The 21797-nt window shown below is 48.6% G+C and overlaps 1 protein-coding gene across 1 annotated transcript in view; it reads right to left on the bottom strand.

Annotated features, from left to right (window-relative positions):
• LKAAEAR1 (LKAAEAR motif containing 1) overlaps positions 1 to 21461 on the bottom strand; it is a 46382-nt gene extending 24921 nt beyond the window's left edge. Inside the window, exon 1 of the mRNA XM_032954917.2 lies at positions 21372 to 21461. The gene's annotated coding sequence lies outside the window, so the exon portion shown is untranslated. The remainder of the gene's footprint in view (positions 1 to 21371) is intronic.
• Positions 21462 to 21797: the final 336 nt, after the last annotated feature.

Consider the following 21797-nt stretch of genomic DNA (forward strand, 5'->3'; position numbering starts at 1 on the left):
TAATACTAATTATATATAGGTACAGTAACACCTACAACCAAATTATCCGATCTCAAAACTTAGGCAGGCTTGAGCCTGAATAGTGCTTGGATGGGTGACCTCCATTCCTAACAGGTGTTATAGGCAGACAGTGTAGGAAAATCAATTGTCCATCCATTGCACTGAACGTCTATGCCCACTGCCTTCACAAATCAGCACTGGCTTGCGTGGTGAAGAATGGCCAAACAACACCCACGATTCACACGGAGTGGGCAGGCCCTCATCCAGCCAAGGGTTGACAAAGTGGTGATTATGTCCTCATTGCTATTTAAGTCAGATTTGCGTGTGTTTAACATCACTGCGTAACTGTGTGATTGCAGACTCAGTAACATCTGTAATTGTTGTTCAATGGGTCCGACTATAATCACGTACAATGAGTCTTAGTGAGATTCCACTGGACACATCGAGCACATTGTGATCACTATATTTGGCAAGGTAGCGCCTCCGATGAGCAAGGTTGGCTATGTATGATGCAACAGAAGTTCAACAACATACACACTAAATGTGGCTTCGTAGGCAATCTTAAGGCACCTCGCCACGATTTAGGGGCCGTCCATAAATGACGTCACGCGATTTTGGACGATTTTTGACCCTTCCCCCCCCCTCGTCACACGGCGTCACAAGAAGTCAGACCCCCCCCTCAAATATTACGTCATAAAGCTCTGCCCCCCCATAAAATAAAACATGCTTCAAATCGCTTTAAACTATTGTCATTGTAGTGCGTATTTAATGTGGCGCTGCACTCTGATGTTGTAGGAGACAACATTTATTTAAAAGTCTATTTATTTAAGTGGAACGTGTTGTCTATATTTATTTAAAGTTGCGCATTTTGATGTGACGTCACATTTCTCAACCCCCCCCCCGCCCCCTCTCGTCACACATCGTCACAAATGTCTGATCCCCTCCCCCCCCTAGGTGCGTGACGTCATTTATGGACGGCCCCTTAGCTCTTCTCGGGATGCAGAACACAGCAATCGCAAAACACCACTCCTCAGCCGCAGCTGCTACGATGATCACTCAACACAGCACCAATATCAGAGTGCTCAAGACACGAGAGTCAGGCGGTGAGAGCAAATTGTTGGCTTCCAACGCTCCTCTCCGCCACCGCGTGACACGAGGGGCGGCCCCCTTGCAATCGTCCCACCGCTGCGATGTCCTCGGCTTGGCCTCGCAAGCATCACGCTTGGAGTTGTTGTTGTTGTTGTTAATCTCAGCGAATTACCCCAGTAACCACGAGAGACGTTGGGTCAACGTTGGGTCAATGTTGAGCCAAGCACATGGCTCAAACAATTGCGTGTTTACCGGGACACCCCGTTGATACGTCCGGGCTTAGATATCGTGGATATTTGTGGATATCGTGGATATCGTGGATATCGTCTCCCGTACGTACGCAAACGATGTCGCGGAGCCCGATGGGAGCGCGGCGCGTCGTGCTGGGAATCATTGAGCGCGGGGCCCGACGGGTCACGACCGATTGTCCGAGTGAAAACAGTCCCAGCGGGACGGTGATTCTCGTCGGATAAGCTCTCAGCAGGGGAACGTGCAGCTCGGCTCGACGCGAATTGACATTTTTGTGGGGGGAGGGAGGGGCGGGGGGAGGAGCTTTATAGCTCATCGGATTTCTCCGGCATGAATAAATATGATTGTGATTCTCCTTCATTGTCACAGCAACAAGAACACAAAGAAGAACAACCACGCACATGCCCGGATTCTGCAACACTCCTCCGACCGTTACGTTTGTTCTCGGAAATGTTGATTTCGTGATAATAATTGATTATAATGTTACGTTTCAAGTCGCCCGGCCGAGGTTAAGGTCACTCGCCGCACATCGTTTGACACCGGCGAGATTACGTCACGCACAACAACGTCATCGCCAAGCGTGGCGTGCATGAGGCGCGCCAACGTAAATAGCCTTGGCAGAAGTGGCTGTTTTTTTTACACGCTTTCATTTAACTCACTCTGTTGTTGTTGTATCCTCAAATCTTGTAACTCAATTTTAACCCACTTCCCAATGTGGTATCGACTACAAACTTGGTATACTTATGTCATACTGATGACAATAGTATATTCTATCATAAATAATATATATTTTAAACATTATTTGTTATATGTTATGTTTCGGCACGGGTCTAATTGGCCACGCTCAACTAACGTTGGCTGTAATTGGCCACGGTCCCCTTACGTTGTGGAAAGCTTCGGGGCCACTTCCTGGAGTCGTGGAGTTCTTCGATTACTAGTACATTTCATAAAGGCGTGTTTTTAAAATACATTCCTGCGGAGGGAGCTGGTAGGAACGTTGGGTTGCTCGGTCAATGGCCAGGGTCAACGGTGGCACCACGTGGTGTATTCCGCAAATATGCCCGACTGTGAGGGCAGGCACAAGCCGGCGTGAGTAGGTTGAACCTTGAGTTTTATAAGGGCACCACGGGGTGACCAGCCCCTCCCCACCCAGCCCCACCCTTCCCACCCCCCACCCAGCCCCACCCTCCCCACCCTCCCCTCACCACCCTCCTTACCGTCCCTCCCCACCCTCCCCACCCAGTCCCTCCCCTCCCCACCCTCCCCACCCTCGCCACCCAGCCCCACCCTCCCCTCCCCACCCAGCCCCTCCCCACCCTCCCCTCTCCACCCAGCCCCACCCCTCCCATTTTTGGATGCACGACGGACGGACGGACACAATAATCCCCTGTGGGCTGGTGTAACCAGGAGGTTCCTACCAGTAAATGTTTGTTTAAATATGACTCATATATTTTTTCTATTTACCGTCGTACTGGTTTCTCGCGGGCAGTGGTTGCCGACCTGTGATCCGTGGACCACTGGCGATCCGCATGGCCATGGGAAGTCATCCATGGAATTGTTGCAGATGACAATTTGTTGTTTCACAAAACACCATATTAAAAAAAAAAAATCTATTTGGCGGTCTTGTGAAAGACAATGAGAAGGGTTCAGAGTGATCCAGCTATTGCACCAGGGTTAAGTCCCGAAATACCCAGTAAATGTGGAACGTTGGGTCAACGTCGGTTCAACGGTTCCAACTACGTGCCAAACGTCCTCCAAACGTTGCCATGTGTACTGGGCAGCAATGCAACTTTGAAATAAAATTGTGTTCGTACTGGACCATCTTTGCATTACTCATGTGGCACTTTCATCTCAAGTGATCACTTTGTCATCAAGGCAGTTGTCCAATTTTTTTTCCCCCAAACAAGAGTGCACATTTCCACGCGTTGCTCTCCCAAAACGCGTTCGAATCTTTGTTCGAAGCAACCGTTGTTGACACGAGCGCAGCTTTCCTTCGATTGCTTCCCCAACGTGAACGACACGCACACACGGCGGTAGATCTGCAGATGGCAGCACACGTCAGCAGTGCGAGCCATCCGTGAGCGTTTACTCGCACTTGCAACAACTCTTGTTCCTGGCCATTTCAACAGAAGCGCTGCACACTTCACACTCCACGTACCTGTACATGCACAGGCATTTGTTACAATACTCTGCTGGATGAGGGCCCTCCGCACACGCCGTGCGGATCGTAGGGGTCATTTGTGATCAACATTACTGCAGTGTGTGCTGGTTATTGCGGGACGATGGAGGGAGAACATTGACGCGGGAGCATAGAAGTACAGCACAACAATGGATATTCATGCACTGCCCCCTGCCGGCCCACTGTATAATTCTCGCGGCTGAAAATGCTTTATTTTGCGTGGTGGTCACTCATCCATGCACTATCCACGTTGAATCCCGCTTGGCTTCGGGGATCTGGTGATATTGGGCGCATCCCTGGGCGATTTGGTCATAGGCCCCGCTATTTCAGCCTATTTCATGAACATATCCACGAATTGCTCAAGATGTTTATCCCTTGGGGCACATCGTTCAGTTGGAAGTGCGTGACAACGCAATGTTCGGGTGACGGCGCTTAATTTGTTTAATGCTTCTAGCTCGAACTACAACAAACGTTTTGCAAGCGTGGTACGTGTCACGTGGTACTTATCGATCCGAATAGGACAAATCTGTTCTCGACAACCTTCGACAGACAACTCCAATGCCGTGCCAATCATGGGGTTTGTTTGACCGTACTTGCATCACGTTGGTCAGTGCAGCTTTGCGAAGAGGCAGGGCGCAGGACTGGCTCAGATATTGCTCGCCACTGACGTTATCAGCCGTGGCCAGCACTCAAACTCGGGTGGCGCGTATCAGAGCGCAGTGTGCAAAACCATTGCAAAAACTCCGACCTCCCCAAACCCACCCGCGTGGTATCCGACAACATCACCAGCAATGATAAATCTTCTGCCGGATGAAGGTCTCCCCAAGGCGTTGGCAATCTCTCGCGGTCTTGCGATGTAACCATCCAAATAGGTAGGACCCGAGCTTCTATTTTTAGAAGTGTTCCCTGCCGTGGCTGCCACTCCATCATCGGTCTTAAGCACCGGCCATCATTCTTTTTTGTCCTGCACAAGCCCACTAAAGTTTCTGAACGGTCACGATGATGTCTCCTATCATGCGCGTTTTTCTTTTTTTTTAAATCGACGTGTGCATAATCCTGCCTCGGATTGTAATGCCAAGCGTGCACCATTCACGTTTATTGGCACACTTCTTTTAGGCTTGGTTTAATTTCACGCGTCAATGTTTGTGTTCGTGATCCATTGCAATTTACTATTATAATGGCTACGTCACGAGCAAATACAGTGTGCTTCAAAAAAATGTTAACGCCTACATGGGACTAGCGTTTTTAATGTATTAACACGTAACAAATGTATGTTAATAATAGCTTCAAAGAGTCTCCACTTTCTCGCCATCATTGTCAACACGTGGCCTGGAATCTTCTCTCGGGTGGTCTCCAGAGCCCGGAGGCAGCAGCACATTTCTTGTGGCATTGTTGCAAATTCTCGGATGCGTTAACATTTTTTTGAAGCGTCCTGTATAAGATGGGCGGCCGCAGAGGTGCACGCCTGTAATCCAGCGCTGCTGAGCCGAGGATTGGTGTGGATGGTGGGCATTGAGTTGCCATACCCTGGCTTGCCGAGAGAAAGTGGTACAGCAAATGCGTTCTCCACCTGTTCCCATCTGTTATGTGGTCGAGCGTTGCCTGCGCGCATGCGTGGGGTTTCCTCTGGGTGGTCCGACTCTCTCGCCCGCATGTACACACCCGTGTCACTACCGGCTTACCCGTGTGGCTGCTGCCTTTGTGCGTTCCTCCTCGCGCCTCTGAGTCATTTCAATGCTAAATTATATGCTAATTCCTTTGTCAAGGCGCTTGGTGTTTTTCTTCTTACACAGCTTAAAGGTCGTGATCTGAGCGTGGCTTCTTCCACTCCAGCGCTGTCCTCCTGACAGTCTCGTCCCTTCACCTGATGAAGGCCGCTTGTGTTGTGGCCGAAACGTCGTGATTTTTTGTTAATTTTTTTGTTATTTTATTTTCACCTACGTGACTTTACCCAATAGAACCAAAGAGTATGGATCCTAGCAGTCACGAAAGCTTTAAATCTAGAATTGTATGCTTTTTCTTTCTGCGCTACAAAATGATCGGAACACATCTTCTCACGTCTCTGTGCAATAACTGTAATGTAGTTTTTTTTTTATCGCAGCTCTTTCATTTTTCGAGATGTGCACGGTACTATTTGATTTCGGACGATATTTTTCCAAATGATGTTGCAGAGTGCTGTGTATCTGTGTCTTCTTCGATATCTCCTCTTGTCCGTATCGTTTGTGTTTTCAGATGTTCTCTGCTTTTAAGCCCCCATCTCCCCGATATGAAATATGGTACATTATTTCTGGACGTAATAAAGGCTTTAGATCATATGTTGTTTTGGCTGCTTACACACGTTCTAATCACATTGAATGGGCAGGATTTGTGTGAATTAATATTGATATTAATATATTACACCCAACAACAGCATCTGTATTCGTGAGTAATAGATGATAAAGTGTGTCCCATGGTGATGATCATGATTTAATACCAAATAAGTCAAATAAATCCACTTAATTACAAATGAAGTCCCACTTCTAAAGCAATATAGTCTATAATAACGGTAATATACCATACGAATAAAAATGAAGAAAAAAACACCTCGAATTTTCAACTCTCCGCCCATGCTGTTTTTTGGAACTGTGGACGGAATAATTCCACCTCAATTAGGGTAACCATCTGCCGCTTTCATGGAAAACATTGGCTCTCTCGCAGTATTCACGAGAAAGCAGGACACGCAGAATAAGAAGCCATTATACTGATGTTCTCCATGGAATGACCGTGTCGCTAAAGGTATACTTATCACGGCACGTGAATAGATGATGATGGCCGAGTGGGAAGGCCTATTTGTGAGCAGGTGTCAAGGCCAGTCGGGATCGTGTGGGAAGGTATATTCGGTTGGAAGGTCGGTGCACAATGCCAAGTGTGATGAAGTCAAATTAAAAATGGCTCAATGCTAAAACAATGATAACTTTCTCATTCAAATAACGGCGGATTGCGGGAACCCTACGTCATTTAGGGGATGCTGCTGTTGTGTTGTGCAATGGTTTGCACACTGGACTCGCAACCCAGTGGTCGTGGGTGGTGTTCGGGTTTTTGTCTCTCGCTCCTGCTCCACACTTCTCTAAATCTGTCTGTCTCTCTGAGTGCGTCTCTCTCTCGAGGTTGATCCATGCCTCTCTCTCTCCGTCCCTCTATGCATCTCTGTGTCTGCCTCTCTGTTCGTGTATATGTCTCTCATTGGCCGTGTATTTGTTTCTCCCCATCCACATAATTGTTGAGGCCCCCTCTCATATATTCTCAGTGCCCCTTGCGGGTTTGTGACGTGGGTAGCCGGCCTCTTCACCCACCCAGAGTGCTGGGCCTAAGCTTACTCACACCGACAGGCTCCTTCTCTTGATAGCAGCGTCCTGTCAGTCTTAAGTGTGAGTTTGTTCTATATTTTACGATGACAACAACACATTTTTGATTCACAACCTGTTTTCATTCCACTGCTAGTTGAATCCCTCCACGCACCGAGTCGGTTTACGTGCGTTAACTATAACTTCGCAACATTGGTTAGCGCGGCTTTGGTGAAGGGGGGAGGAGCGGTTGAGACATCGCTCGCCGCTGACGTTAGCCGCGTGACCAGGACTCAGAAAACTCACGTTGTCCGACGCGCAGTGCAGCGCGCTAACCACCGCACCGCGCAGCTCCAACCCACTCCATTTAGGAAAGGGGCCCACACCCCTTGAATTGCATCGTACGGTCCTCTCGGTTTGGTTGAGCACTCCTCGCCAACAGCCGGAGTGGAGCAGGAGAGACTTTGGCCCCACAGCGACTCCTCGTGTCGCCGCCGGTGTCTTCTTCGAACGCGCGCGCAAGAGGGCGGTGGAAGTTTGACACACACACACAACAACAAAAAAAAATACACCAATAAAATCCTTTAATTACCGCTTCGTTCACCCCGTAGCCTCTAATTGCCCCGCAGCCACCACCACCCCCTTCCGCGGAGTCTCATATATCCGAGTAGCACAATGCAACACGAAATAAAAAAAATTACCCACGCTTTGCATTTGTGTGGGGAATTAAAAGCAGCAGGAACCACCGCAGTTTCGGGCACTGACAGTTATTCAATTAACTGTGCCGGTGCATTTCGTTGTCATCGCCAGATCCAGGGCGGTAAATCAGGGCAGCAAACGAAGCGAGCCACGTGACGACGATGATGCTGACAATTGTAGTGCTCTTATTGTGAAATCTACTGCCCGACTCCAATGTGGCTCAGGTTTCTTTTTTTTTTAAGCCAGCCGTTGCGTTTCTATGCTTGAAGCATTTGAGTATCGGTTTTGGTGCGATGCTGCTTTTGGTTTTGAACAGGACCCTACACGGGCAGTGAAAGATGGAATGATATTTACCAACAGCAATTTGGCAACTAAGTAGTGTTTGTGTAACGAGTCTGAATGTAATGATGAGACGAAAAAAGTCAAAACCGGTCCAGAGTTCGTTCAATTGCTATAAACTGCCGGGTAATATTGGTTTGGAACATCTATAGGCTGATGGACTAAGACATATATTTTTACGTGTAGTGATGAATAGAGGTGTGTTTAATAATCTATTGCTCATATTGCTCCACAACAGTACAGTGCACAATGGCTTATTTAAAATAAAATATTTATTTTTGTATTGAACTGTGCCCCACAGTGAGAGGAAGTGCTGGTGCAAAACAACGTCTGGCAATGCATCAGCATCTGTTTAACACGGTTGACTGTTCATTGACTGCACTATGAACCCAGTGACTTGAGTTCAATTCCAGGCCATGGCTAACATCAGTGGTGAGTGATGTATGGTTAAACAACCCCCATGACTAACATGGCCTGGGGGAGGCCTTCATCCAGCAATCGATTGACAATGAGGTGTGCATTATTAGTTACTATTTGTATATATATACACAATGTAGTACCGATTTCTGTGTAGTCATAAAAAAGTAGGTGTATATAATGAAGAATCTTCGCTCTTGACGGGCAACGTGATATCTGAGTTATTTGTGATGGAGAAAGGGGCGTGATTCTGTAGGGAGGGGGCAAATCGATTCCGGAAACAAATTCGATTGCACATGAAATCAGTGTCCTTTATATAATACTAGCTGTACTACCCGGCTTCGCCCGGGACTTGGATTCACCACGCCCGGCCGCCTTTGTCTCCCTAGTGGCGATGTTCACACACCACAGCAGTTACCCGTTTGAGGCTGAGTCGACCTAGGGGTGGCCCAGGACCGGTTCAAATGATCGTCACAGGTGGAATCGAACTCGGGTCGCCGGGTTCGTAGCACGGCGCGCTAACCGCTACACTACAATGCGTTACGCTTCCACATGCGCGGGTCACGTGACAGATTTGACGTCACAGCTCACTTGCTGTGCAAAAAATAAATACATTATTGAGCTCCCCCCCCCCCCAAAAAAAAACCCAAAAGTGTATTTTAATAATGTTTGCATGGTGTACAGTCTGGAAAGTACCCACATGGCAAATTTCAAGTTTATTACTGCATGTCGGAAAGTACACTAAACATTTTGAACAGACACACATCATCACAACTTTGCCTTATATATATGGAGATTGTTCTACATGTGTCTGAAACAAGGAGGGAGAATCAAGCATAATGTCTGGACTCTGTAAGGCTTTACAATCCTGCAACTGCACGCCACTTGGAGTGCCTGAACACTCCCAACTGTGCAATCTCGGGCACCTATAACGCAAATGCTCTTCGTTACCAAACAAATATGTAAATATGTTTCGTCGATACCGTGTTGGCAGTGGTGCATGAGTACAAATAACAAAAAAAACAACTCAACACGTTAATCAATAGCAATGCCTTAAGTAAATATATCGATAACACACGACATTCCGGGAAAGGATTCTTCAAGTATGTCGTTGTATGTACTACAACACGAATTTACTTACGTATCACTTTATCAAGGTATTCATATCTTTGGTTATTTTACACATAGTTTCGTATTTTAACGTTATTTATTTAAATTGCATTATTATTCCCAATTTATTGTGCGGACCATATTTCAAGGCCTAGATCCCCCTGGCTGATCCTTGTGAACTACAGTACTGGTAGGGACCTCCTGGTCACACCAGCCCACAGGGGATTATTGTGTCCGTCCGTCCGTCGTGCATCCAAAAATGGGAGGGGTGGGGCTGGGTGGAGAGGGGAGGGTGGGGGGGGGCTGGGTGGGGTGGGTGGGGCTGGGTGGGGAGGGAGGGTGAGGAGGGGCTGGGTGGAGAGGATGAGGCTGGGTGGGGAGGGGAGGGTGGGGAGGGGCTGGGTGGGGAGGGTGGGGCTGGGTGGGGAGGGGCTGGTCACCCCGTGGTGCCCTTATAAAACTCAACGTTTAACCTACTCACGCCGGCTTGTGCCCTCCTTCAGTCGGGCATATTTGCGGAATACACCACGCCGCCGTTGACCCTGGCCATTGACCGAGCAACCCAACGTTCCTACCAGCTCCCTCCGCAGGAGAATGTGTTTTTGTCTGTTCGGGCGGTCGTTCAAGAGTAGTGGGAGTTGCTATTTCATCAGCATCAGTTCAAACAAGCCTGACTTTCCTGATGAGGCACTGAATGTCAAAACCAGCGCAGCATTAATTTTGTCACGCAAATGGTGCTCCACCTATACACTCCAAGACGGCCGTGCAGCTGATGGGATGTGCTAAAAAAATTACTTTGAATTTTTACACGGATGGACAGATCTCGGTTAGGCCCGTGTATTGTGTGCTCGTTTTATTCATGTCAATTACGGATGGAAGGGCCGCGTCGTTAGAAGGAGCTCAAGAGAGCCCTCTCTGGAAGAAATATGGCTAATTCTTTCACGCTGGTCAAACAACTTAGAAGAGGTGGAAGTCCTGACATTTAACCTCACTCCACCCGATCTACCGATCCACTGTGATGTACCCATTCAAACCGCTGGGTGAACATAGTTGCGGGTGGAATTTAAATAATAAGTAATATTTATAAATAGTTTTTTTTTTAAAACACGCTTTAATGAAATGTACCGTACTCGTAATGGCACAACTCCACGACTCCAGGAAGTAGCCCCGAAGCTTGCCACAACGTAAGGGGACCGTGGGCAATTACAGCCAACGTCAGTTGAGCGTGGACAATTAGACCCAAGCCGAAACATAACAAATAATGTTTTAAAATATTTTTTGTATTTTTTTGATAGAATATAGTATTGTCATCAGTATGACATAAGTATACCAAGTTTGCAGTCGATACCACATTGGGAAGTGGGTTAAAATTGAGTTACAAGATTTGAGGATACGACAACAGACAGAGTGAGTTAAATAAAAGCGTGTAAAAGACTTGCATTTTTGTTTAAACTGCCATGCCAGGAGAACGAATCTGTGACCTCTGGATTGCACGTCCAGTGTGCTAACGATTACACCACGGCAGTATCCATGCTCACATCATATGCGCCTTCAAATAAGTCTGGAGACACATCTGGGGCTTTTATGGACAAATACTTATTCTGATTTAAAGCTTTCGTGACTGCAGGGATTCATATTCTTGGTTCTTTCGGTAAAGTCACGTAGAAGGTGACTTTACCGAAAGAACCAAGAATATAAATAATTATTCATTTCAACAAACAGACGTGTCACTTTTTTTATTCAAACATAATTTGGAGAATATTTAACCAGGCAAAATAATTGAATATTGTTTTAAAATGGCGTAGTCATACATTTTTTAGGATTTCCATAATCTCGAGTGTTAAATGAAAATAAATTATTCATTTACATTAAAATTTAAAGCCACCTGCATGTCAAATACGTTTCAATGTTTCCTGGTGGATGCATTATTTATTAGTAAAGACTTGTGGTCTGTTAAACACATTACGTCGTGAGATAGTCACTTTTCACATTTGATACCAAATTGTGCATCATAGTAATGTTACCCAGCTTAGCACCAATTGCCTAAAGCAATGTTCTTCACTAATTTTCAGAGGGGGGCCATTTTCGCCGATAACACATCATCAGTGTGAGAGCCGCTACACATTTTAAACTACTGGCGTTCACAGCATGACGTGGGGTGTTTTCACATCTATATATTGTCGGGGTCCGCACGTCATGGGCTGAACTAAGGGGCCACCAGTGGCCCACGGGCCTTGAAATGAAGAACAACATGCCTAAAGAATAGGTAAAGGTGCAGCTCTGTAATTACTTGCATGCGACAATGCTGGCGGAAGGCCCTCGACTAAGAGGGGGACCTATAGAAAGCCCCTGTAGAGGGTATTCGGCCTCTTCTTCCATGCTCGCCAGACGTCTTGGAGAAATAGTTTCAAATTTGTATTCTTCTGCCGGCTGAGAAACTCAAGAGACCAGGATGAGTCTCATTTGCACGAGTGAGCTAGGTTATTCAAATGAGAAAAGCAAAACAAAAAACAACGAAGTACACCAGAGAAGCAACTACGGTGAGAACACCCGCACTACATCCCACCACACACGATCTGCAGCTGATCGACTGTGGTCTATCTCTCTGTACTGCTGGGTGGGCGCGGATAGCAGTGTTTAAGAAACTTGCACCACTGTGACAAAACGACGCGCCTGGACGTCAATTTGAAGCGTCGACCTCCCGGGTTGCAACGTCCACTTTGCCGACCATTACACCACGGCCGCATCCCAAAGTGTCCGTGTTACGTGGACATAATCTCTTAATATCGACTGGGCTGAAATTGCAGCCAAAAATTGTATTCGCAATGCAGTCCGCAGGTAAACACGCCGACGTCTCAACGTATGTCTCGCGGTTGAAACCGTTGGAGCAACGTTGGTCCAACGTTTCATGTTCACGAGGCTATCAGCTGCACACCGCTCTCACTCGTATAGTGACTCATCAGCCAGTTTATATACAACTAGTTGTTCACAAAAGCACGAAATTTGCACACGAGTGACGCATTCCAGCAAAGCACCCGATGCTCCGTTGAGAAGTTTTATCTTATATTATATTATTCATCATAGAAAGACAGATAAAGTTGTGCGCTTGATCAACGTAATGGAACGTCTGTCCCTGCGACTTGTTGATTGTGATAGCGTACGCGGGGAGAATGGGAAATATTGTCGTCGTCGTCATCGCAAAACAAATGGCAAAGTCGTGTCGGTGGGGGACACGAAAAACTTCAGACGCGCCTGTATATGGGCTTTATTGAGCAGGGGGACCTTGCGGGCGCTGCAGGATTTCAGTCCTTCACGGCGTAGTGTGTTACCAATTGTTTTCTTGGTGACCATGGTCCCAGCTGCCTTGAGATCATTGACAAGATCCTCCCGTGTAGTTCTTGGCTGATTCCTCACCGTTCTCATGATTATTGCAACTCCACGAGGTGAGATCTTGCATGGAGCCCCAGGCCAAGGGAGATTGACAGTTATTTTGTGTTTCTTCCATTTGCGAATAATCGCACCAACTGTTGTCACATTCTCACCAAGCTGCTTGGCAATGGTCTTGTAGCCCATTCCAGCCTTGTGTAGGTCTACAATCTTGTCCCTGACATCTTTGGAGAGCTCTTTGGTCTTGGCCATGGTGGAGAGTTTGGAATCTGATTGATTGATTGCTTCTGTGGACAGGTGTCTTTTATACAGGTAACAAGCTGAGATTAGGAGCACTCCCTTTAAAAGTGTGCTCCTAATCTCAGCTCATTACCTGTATAAAAGACACATGAGAGCCATACATCCTTCCGATTGATAGGGGGTCAAATACTTATTTCCCTCATTAAAATGCAAATCAATTTATACATTTTTTGACATGCGTTTTTCTGGATTTTGTTGTTATTCTGTCTCTCACTGTTCAAATAAACCTACCATTAAAATGATAGACTGATAATTTATTTGTCAGTGGGCAAACGTACAAAATCAGCAGGGGATCAAATACTTTTTTTCCCTTACTGTATAGCCCTGTGAGCCATGCGGCTCTTAAGTCGGATGCAACCGCAACAAACACAATTTGAACACAGAACATCCTAAAGCGACAACGTGTAACAGAAACATCCTGGAATAAACCAGCAAATATTCCACGCAAAAAAACTTATTAAAACGCTGTGTGCAAAAATCAATGTGGTGCAAGGCAACAACAACAACCATAAGACAATTTAGATTAATCATATATTTTCGAATCACCAAAATAAAGCTATAAAAACAATGTAACAACAGTAATCATAGGAACTGTGATTTTAAATTTAACAATAAACGATATACATAACACGTACGACAAAAACCTGCAGCCATAGCTGGCAGCACGACACTCCCAGTGTATGATGTGTGAGTGAGTCAGCAGCAGCGTGAGTGTATGATGTGCGAGTCAGTGTATGATGTGTTAGTCAGCGCATGATGAGTGAGTCAGTGTATGATGTGTGAGTCAGCAGCAGCGTGAGTGAGTGTATGATGTGTGAGTCAGCGTATGATGTGTTAGTCAGCGCATGATGAGCGAGTCAGTGTATGATGTGCGAGTGAGTCAGTGTATGATGTGTGAGTGAGTTAGCGGCAGCGTGAGTGTATGATGTGTTAGTCAGCGCATGATGAGTGAGTGAGTGTATGATGTGCGAGTGAGTCAGTGTATGATGTGTGAGTGAGTCAGTGCATGGTGTGTGAGTGAGTCAGTGCATGATGTGTGAGTGAGTCAGTGTATGATGTGTGAGTGAGTCAGTGTATGATGTGTGAGTGAGTCAGTGCATGGTGTGTGAGTGAGTCAGTGTATGGTGTGTGAGTGAGTCAGTGTATGATGTGTGAGTGAGTCAGTGTATGGTGTGTGAGTGAGTCAGTGTATGCTGTGTGAGTGAGTCAGTGTATGGTGTGTGAGTTAGTTACATATTTCAGTTTAACACGAAACCACGAGTTAAACTGAAATATGTAACTAATAAGCTTGTGCCGGAGGCCCCGGGGGGCCAGGCGTCTATGACGTCTCCTGGCCAAACCCCAATTGGCGGAGCCAGGAGATTGAATATCTACCCTCGGGGCTCCTCCAGAAACAACGAAAAGCCACTACGGGTGGCCACGTGGAATGTTCGAACGCTCACTGCGGAGGAGAGGCTGCCACTCCTCTGTTGGGAGCTGGACCGGTACCGCCTGGATCTCTGTGGCATTCAGGAGGTCCGGTGGACCGGCTCTGGCTCCTGCCACCATGAGGGGTGGACAGACCTCTACTCGGGGCAGCAGACTGCCAAACAACAGGGTGTGGCTCTTCTTTTGAACAAAAGAATGACGGGGGCGTGGGAGCGTGGCGGTGAGGTGTGGGAAGCTGTAAGCCCCAGGCTACGTTGGGCTCGCCTTCCCATCAACCGGAGGCGAGGAATGGTGGTCGTGGTTACTTATGCCCCCACCGAAGATGAACATCCATGGAGTGATGCAGGCAAAGCCGATGAGTCAGATGCCTTCTATGACCTCCTGTCACAGGTGCTGGCTAAAGTGGCCCCTCGGGATAGAGTCATCATGTTGGGTGACTTCAATGCCCGAGTTGGTCATGATACTGGCACCTGGTCTGGAGTGATTGGAGGGCATGGGCCAGATCAGCTCAATAACAACGGTAGGAGGCTGCTAGATTTTTGTGCAGCCCATGGACTTGTAATTACCAACACGCTGTTCCGGCATCGGCGCATCCACACAACATCATGGATGCATGCCGGGTCCAAGCAAGAGCTTCTGCTGGACTACATAGTGACGGACCAGCGGATGCGAGCCCATGTCCTTGACACCATGACCTACCGTGGAGCTGATCTGCCCTCTGACCATCGACTAGTCATTTGTAAGATGCGCCTGCCATTCTTCCACTCCGGTGGTGGGTGTACACCCAGGACCCCATTCCAACCTAAAGTGGCCTGGTCTCAGTTATCTGATGAAAGTTGCAAGCGAGAATTTCATCATCGCTTGCGGCTGGGATTGGCATCGTCCCCGACTCCTCCTGATGTCGAGGGTAAATGGGCGAGGTTTAGGACTGTGACTCATGCAGCTGCAATGGCTGCTTTGGGTACGCGGTCCAGACCTCCCCAGGGACCCTGGCTGACAGAGGAGGTGTTCAGGATGGTTGAGAAAAAGCGACAGGCCCACTGTCATCGGCTACAGAATCCCACGTCAGAGAATGAGGAGGCTTACCGCAGCCTTTGCTCGGAGGTTCGGAGATCCGTGAGGCGCTGCAAGGATGGGTGGTGGTCGCGGGTTGCTGAGGAGATGGAGTCTGCCTCAGTGGCCCGTGATCACAAATCTCTATTTAACTCCATCAAAAAAGTAACCTGCAGCGCCACACCTATTACCATCATTAGGGGAAAAAAACGGTGATCCAATCTCCGACCCCCAGGAATAGGTTTGCAGATTTGCTGAGCATTTCTGTGAGGTCCTGGGGGAGGGAAAATCCCTCAGCCAGGAAAACATCGTGGCACAAAGTGAGGATGACCCTGCTGTGGCTGCGATGCCTCAAATATTGGAAGAAGTCACCCCCTGTGAGTGGCTGGCTGAGGTGCCATCTGTTGAGGAAGTACTGAAGGCAATCCGGAGTCTGAGACCAGGAAAGGCAGCGGGCAGAGATGATCTCCCAAGCGAAATGCTGAGGGAGGGTGGCGTTTGTGCATAGACTGCCCTATATGACATCATAACAACGGTCTGGACCACTGGACGGGTTCCGCAGGATTGGAAGGATGCCCTGGTGGTCCCCCCTTTTTAAGAAGGGGGACCGCACAGACTGTAACAACTACAGGGGCATCTCACTCCTCAGTGTGCCGGGAAAGGTCCTGGCAAGGATTATTCAGCATCGCCTTGCCAGGCACGCTGAGGAGAGGCTTGCGGAGCCCCAATGCGGTTTCAGGAAAGGGCGGTCCTGCACAGATGCCATATTTTCTGTCCGTCTGCTACAGCAGAGGTGTAGGGAATTTCAACAAGACCTACATCTCTGCTTTATTGACCTGGTCAAGGCCTATGATAACATCAGTAGGCCTGGGCTCTGGGTTGTTCTTCGTGCTTTTGGAGTACCTGACCCTCTGCTCACGATCATTAAGGACCTTCATGATGGTGAGCGGGCCCGGGTATAACTACGTGGCCGGGAGTCAGAGCCATTCCCTGTACACCTTGGGGTGCGACAGGGATGTCCTCTGGCTCCCACATTATTTAACATCTATTTTGACCACGTAGTTCGTGAACCCTTCAATAGCTGTACCGGGGGAATCTCCATATGGTACAGATATAATGGGAGGCTGATCGATGCCCGGGTGCGGTCAAGGGATGGCTCCCTATTACTCAACCACGTTATGTATGCTGATGATTTGGTAATAGCTGCTCAGTCAGAGGAGGAGTTGGAGACGCTGCTGCTGAGACTGGAGCGTGCCACTAAGAGGTGGGGCCTTACCATCAGCCCCACCAAAACTAAGCACCTGCCTGGGTATTTTGTACCATCGGACACTCCACCCCCACAACTCCCAATCGGTGATGGGGCAGTTGTGGAGAGAGTGGAGAGTTTCCCATACCTGGGCAGTGTGCTTATGACTGGCTCCAGTTTAACAGTAGAGGTCTCACTCCGAATCAGTCGAGCGGCAATATCTTTTCATCGGTTGCGTAACGCTGTGTGGAAGCTACCTGGTCTGTCGCTCCGCACTAAGCTTCAGGTCTTCTCGGCCATGGTCATTCCCTCCCTTCTCTATGCTTGCGAAACGTGGACCCCCCTAATGGAACATCTTCGCCGGTTAGAAACATTTAGGCTGGCCTGCCTACGATCCATCCTGGGTTTAACCAGACTGGAATTGTGTGAGGAGCTCACAAATCCTTGAAAGATCTGGGCAAGGTCCCATCGGTGAGCTCCTCCGGTGGGCAAGGCTGCGATGGCTGGGTCATGTAGCCGCCATGCCCAGCCACCGCATGCCGAAACAGCTTTTGTTCGGCCGGATCGAGGGGGCTAAGCGGGCGCGGCACGGGCTAGAGAAGAGATGGAGTGATGTGGTACAGTAGGACGTGGAGCTGAGTGGACTTGCCGATGACTGGTACCAGCGGTGTCAAGATCGGCTTCTGTGGAGGGGGCTCGTGAAGGATGCTACTGGGCAGTTGGAGGTAGTCGCCCTCCAACAACAACGGAGGGCGGAGGAGCGACGCTCAGAACAACGAGCGGAGCGCCGGGTGGCTAAAGCACAGCAGGTTGGCACAGTAGGGGGCACAGGTGGTGCATCAGCCAGTCATCTCAGTCAGTCGACCCGTGGCACCTGGGTCTGCCCCGTGACCTCCTGCCAGCGGGCGTTCGACACTTCACGTGGCCTCAGGGTGCACATAGCCTGGCACAAGCGTCGTGGTGACGTCACCGCCACTTAGTGGCGAATGGCGGTTGTTGTTGTTGTGTGAGTGAGTCAGTGTATGATATGTGAGAAAGTCAGTGTCGGCTCCTTCTGCTCGCGCCATCGCCCCCCCCCCCGACTCCGTCGCCCCCCCAACTCCGTCACCCCCACCCCCCGGCTCCGTCGGCCCCCCCCCTGGCTCTGTCACAGTAATAAAAAAAAAGTAAATTAATCGTCCACTACAGCAAATAACTTCTTGCTGTGACTATCCCACCTGATGACGGAGGCTTGTGTTGCTTCCGAAACGTCGTGATTTGATTAACTTTATATTTTTTTTACCTACGTGACTTTACCGAAAGAATCAAAGAGCATGGATGCGGTTAACGTCCCTGAGTTGACGCGGGCGTCGCCGCTTCGATCAACGTTGAAACACCTCGGCACATCGCGGGCAGCGATGGATTTGTGCGCGCGAGGGCTTTCCGTCGAGTGGTGCCGCAAAACCCATCACAACGACAGCGTTGCGTCCCTCTACAAAGCCCTAAAATGTTCCTGACGAACGAGCCCTGCTCTCTCCCCTTGAGAGTACACGGGGAACACGTTCATTTTGTTTTTAGCGCCACGACAGATTCGTACCCCCCCCCCCCCCCCAAACAAAAATAGAGGTTGCTTTTCGATAAAATGTTCTTCAGGCCACCCTGGGGGGGTTGAGGAAGGATTTGGAGAGATACATTTGCTCATTAGCAGTTTTGCCTTTGGGGCCGCCAGTAAATGACGTCACGCACCTGGGGGGGGGGGGGTGGGGGGGGGGTCAGACATTTGTGACGATGTGTGACGAGGGGGCGGGGGGAGAGTTTGAGAAATGTGACGTCACGTAAAAATGCGCAACTTTAAATAAATATAGACAACACGTTCTGCTTAATTATATAGACTTTTGAATAAATGTTTCTCCTACATCAGAGTGCAGCGCCACATTAAATACACACTACAATAACAATAGCTTAAAGCGATTTGAAGCATGTTTTAAAAAAAAAATTGGGGGGGGCAGGGCTTTGTGACGTCATATTTGAAGGGAGGGGGTCTGACTTTTTGTGACGTCGTGTGACGATGGGGGGGGGGGGGTCAAAAATCGTCTAAAATCGCGTGACGTCATTTATGGACGGCCCCTTTCCCCAAGTGACCGCCAATGTCCTAACGGAGAGACGCGCACGTCGGCTGCAACTGAAAGTAGTCAAGTCGAGGCGGTAACGAGCGACCGGCCAACCCCCCCCCCCCCCCTCGTTCTCTTCTTACGCTGATCGCTGTTGCCACATTGAATATTAGGAGGTCAGATCCACAATACTGATTACAGGGTTTTTTGGGGGGTTAGATCGCGTCAATATGTGTCGTTAAACCCGCCACCACTCGACAGACAATACGTTAGGTTTGTCACATTAACAGAACATGCCAATTCGCTACTAGTACAGCAACACCGGTGTGTTGGAGAGCCAAGCCACGACATTTACAATCCCGAGTTCGACGTTTCGCCGGTGATTACAACTCGGGTCAAATGTTTGCGTCTCCCTCCTAGACGGGCCCCCCACCGAAGGCGGAGTTTTACTTCTATATTTTCGTGGGGGGCGCTGGGGGGGTTATCCCTCACATTAGGAATCGCGGTTGTATATAAAACAAATTTTAAAATCTTAATTGCAAACTACTGACAATAAATTCCTAAATGTGTCCAGTTTGGGGGAGAGGAGGCGGTGTCATTGCCCCCCCCCCCCGTGCCCCCGCCTCAAACTCAACCCGTGGCCCCCACTCTCCCTGGCTTAGGTTCCCGGGTTTTGTGTTCTTACATCCACGGCTGCCACCTTTCTTCACAGGGCCCAATCCCAGAAGACGCGTTTCTGGGTCAGCGCTCGTCCTGTTAGCAAAAGCTGTTGCCGTTTACCGTGCAACAACAAAAGTTCAACGTCGTCATAACGACACCCCCATCTCGCTACAAGGAGATTCCTGTAAGGTTCACCAATGTGATGGGACACATGGCTAGACGGAATGGTGATCGATGGCCCAGAATGATGATGGAGCGGCAGCCAAGCACTTGACCACGCCCAGGAGGATGCTCCACCAAATAGATGGAGTGATGAAATCAGATCGATCATTATGGTGACCAATTGGGGTGACTTCCATTCAGCGGTGGATTGATCAAGGCTGGTGAAGTTGTTGGTGATGATTCAAGAAGCTAACAATACAAATAAAGACGCCCGAAACTGACAAGTTTCTATACCAGCAAACACAAATGAGAGGAAAAATTAAATAATCGGATTCAACAGGCTTAGTGATTAAGCACCCAACCGCTTGACTTTTTTTCAGAGCAAAATTACTCCGCTCAATCATGCGGCTCGAGTCTCAGCCTCGTGCTGCATTTGCACATGCTTTGCTGAAAACACCCCACACACACACACCCCGCCTCCCAAGGGAGGCAGTGCCAGCGCATTATACATCACTTCATAACCGGCGATCTGAATTCAAGGCACGCAGCATCCGCACGTGATCAGCCGCGGGACACAATCTTCTCCGCGTCATTCGCAGAGTCGACGGGACACAACGCGCTGTGTTCGCACGCATCCCGTCGCCTCTCGTTCAGCGATTGCGGCCGAAACCACGCGTAATCCCCCACGCTCAAGGAGGCTCCAAGGGGAGAGGGAGTGGCCTCGTCGAGGTATAACAATGCAATCAACGGTGCTTCGCCTGTAGATGGCAGTGTAGCAGATGTGGGTTCCTAACCGGCCTATGTGGACGTGAGTACGCTGCTGCTGCTGCCGCTCTCACCTTGCATGTTGGGGTTTGTTTTCTTGTTCATGCATTAGTTTCCTTTCATTTACGATTCATTGTCTCGAATCAATTGCATCTTGAATATCGTTGTTTTTTGTTACGTGCCACTTGGCATATTTGGGGACTTTTGAGCCCAGTGTGCTTAGCAACCATTTTTTTTTTAAATAAAGTCAATGCAAAAATGCTTAATGCATCTGGGCGGAGTGGTGGCACTGTGGTTAATGCACTAAACTTTGAACTCTATGACCCGAGTACAATTTCCAGTCACAGCTAAATAGCAGCGGAGAGCGAAAATCTAAACCAATTTTGCACCCCCTCCATCTTCACCAATCCCCGCTGACCAGCGTGCTGAGCTGCCACTGCTGAGATTCAGGGTTGAAATCCGGGTTTAAGTTGGCTGTGGTTAAGACAGATGATCAAGTCTGGCGATTTTATGGTCTCCGGCCAGTCACTGAGTCGGCACACAAAAATCATTTAAAATTTAGTTTTTCACTTAATTTGGCGTTGACTGCCAAGTGAAAACGTATTTGTAGCGGAGAACGCGAGAAAGTGCAGCTCCCCCCCCCCCCCGCATTCTGTGGATAAACATGGTCACTTAGCGAAGGGATCCCCGAGGCAGTTCTGGTAATAGCTCCTTCTGCAGGCCATTCTCTCACGTGGGGTGGAGGATACTCCATTTAATGACACGAAGTTCACTTCGCAGAATTGTGATAAAATGTGTAAATAATGAAAAAAGCAACATAAAACGCCCCGTGATAAGCAAGAACGGATGCCTGAAACCAGGGCAAAATTTCTCACCTGTGTCTCAACGATCATCTCTGCATCGTCCTCGCTGGGTGCAACACTCACGCTGAAGACCGCGGCAAACAAAGGGTTACACTTTAGTGTATGCATCAAGCGTTGCTCGATCCCTTCAGGGATTAAATGTGCTACATGCGGTTCGTGGCTGTGCATACATTGCCGGGAGCAATGTTAACATTCTCAGACGGGGTTGTACACATTCAGAGATTTCTGGCCATGTTATTGGTCTAATCGTGGGCCCGAAACCTATTTATTCCCAACAATAAGAGACAAGGCTGGCTTGAGGGGGAAAAAAATACAATTTGAATAATCGTGTGGAAAAAAACGTTCTTCTCAAATGCTTTTCCTTATACATAAATCTCATGGAAGTTTACCCGCGTCTCTGTGGTACACTACACCACCCTGCCGCGCCATTAAATATTC

Source organism: Petromyzon marinus, chromosome 15 (genome assembly GCF_048934315.1).
Source record: "Petromyzon marinus isolate PM22_M1 ecotype Great Lakes invasive population chromosome 15, UKy_Petmar_22M1.pri1.0, whole genome shotgun sequence".
Lineage (NCBI taxonomy): Eukaryota > Metazoa > Chordata > Hyperoartia > Petromyzontiformes > Petromyzontidae > Petromyzon > Petromyzon marinus.